The following is a 1750-nucleotide window of genomic DNA, read 5'->3' on the forward strand; positions in this document are numbered from 1 at the left end:
CAGTGATGGCGAACCTTTTGAGCTCGGCGTGCCAGCATTTTGAAAAACCCTAACTTAACTCTGGTGCCGTGTCACATATAGAAATTTTTTGATATTTGCAACCATAGTAAAACAAAGACTTATATTTTTGATATTTATTTTATATATTTAAGAGCCATTTAACAAAGAAAAATCAACCAAAAAAATTAGTTCACGTGTCACCTCTGACACGCGTGTCATAGGTTCGCCATCACTGGGCTAGGGCATGCCTTCTGATTGTTTTAAATGGCTTCCCTCAATGACCGAAGTGCTTAACTCACTTTCAAGCAAAGTCAAGATGGAGAGTTTTCTTATCATTATACCCTACCTCCTAAGAATTGACTATTATCTCTCTTCCCAAGCAGTGATGCTTTAAAAAAAATAAAGTTTTTATTGATTTGAGAGAGATAGGAAGGGAGAGGGAGAGAGAGAAACATTGACCAGAGAGAAACATCAATCAGCTGTCTCCTGCATGCCCCCTACTGGGGATGGAGCCCGAAACCCAGGCAGGTGCTCTGCCCAGGGATCCAATCAGTGACCTCTCAATGCATAGGGTGATGCCCAACCAACTGAGCTACATCTGCCAGGGCAACAGGGATGCTTTTCTAAAGGCCTATGTTACCAACCTGACTCAGAATTTGATGCCAAAGTAGCCCTTAAGGAATTAGAATGTGGCAGTAGACTGGTCTAGTCATCATGAAAAAGATTGTTTTAGGTTCTCTGCTTTTTAGATACTATTGCCTTCACACGTTTGGTGATTCGTTGTCATTTGGTAACAGAAGTGAACTATGGCCGTCTACAAAGCATTCCGTTGGTTCACTCAACCACCTAGCAATAGTGCCTGACACATAGTCGGCACTTAATATTGTGGATGAAAAAGTGAACACAAGTTTCAGCCAAAAAACAAATTGAATCCCTAACCTAGGAGGCTCATCTAATTCTTAACTGGTGGTCCTGACTCTTCCTAATAAATTGTATTGAACCAGGAGCCATTGTTTGATGTTGATTCTAAATATGTAGAAATTTGGCAGTGCAGTAGGGGTGGAATAGAAGTTTTGATATTTGGAACAAAATCATCTAAAGAAAGATGGGACCAATAAATCCTAATTTTTCATTCATTTGTTTTTTGTTTTTTGTTTTCTTTTTTTCTCTGATTCCTACAGGTAAAATTTCAATTGTGGTGAAAGAAAAATACTGGAATGAAATGCTGCATTTATTAAGTGCTATCTCACTTCAAATATTAGAAATTAATGCAATTAATTATATGGTTTCAAATGGCTTCAAAACATTTTTATTTCCAGTTAATTTTGAAAGAGTTATGTTTCCAGCTCTAGTCTGTAAGATAACTGCCATTAAAAACATTGATTCCCTCAACAGTTCTTGTGTCTTTAAATACTACTTCATGGGAAATTACATAAACTTTTAAAAAAATGAACCCAAGGCTGTCAAAGTTGAATGATGGGTAAGTGGAGATTCTTTGTTCTACTTTTCTACCTTTATATGTGTTTGAAAATGTCCACAACAAAGGTTTTTAAATGTTGTCAAGTAAAAAGCTTTTATTATTTTGGATTTTCCCTCCACTGGAGGTTGGGCGCTACCCTGTGTGGTCCTTTACTTCAGGTGAGTGTGGTCTCCTCCCGCCGTGGCCCCCTGTCCCCTCTCTGCCAGAAGCCCCACTCCTGCCACCCCCACTCCCACCCACTGATGGTGCCGGCCCTGCTTGCACCCACTG

At 39.4% G+C, this 1750-nt stretch overlaps 1 protein-coding gene across 1 annotated transcript in view; it reads left to right on the top strand.

The window, feature by feature from the left end:
* Nucleotides 1-1392, top strand: part of PLAC8 (placenta-specific 8) — a 27802-nt gene extending 26410 nt beyond the window's left edge. Inside the window, exon 5 of the mRNA XM_005857382.2 lies at nucleotides 1182-1392. The gene's annotated coding sequence lies outside the window, so the exon portion shown is untranslated. The remainder of the gene's footprint in view (nucleotides 1-1181) is intronic.
* The last annotated feature ends 358 nt before the right edge of the window (nucleotides 1393-1750 follow it).

Source organism: Myotis brandtii, unplaced genomic scaffold (assembly GCF_000412655.1).
Source record: "Myotis brandtii unplaced genomic scaffold, ASM41265v1 scaffold111, whole genome shotgun sequence".
NCBI classification, from domain to species: Eukaryota; Metazoa; Chordata; class Mammalia; order Chiroptera; family Vespertilionidae; genus Myotis; species Myotis brandtii.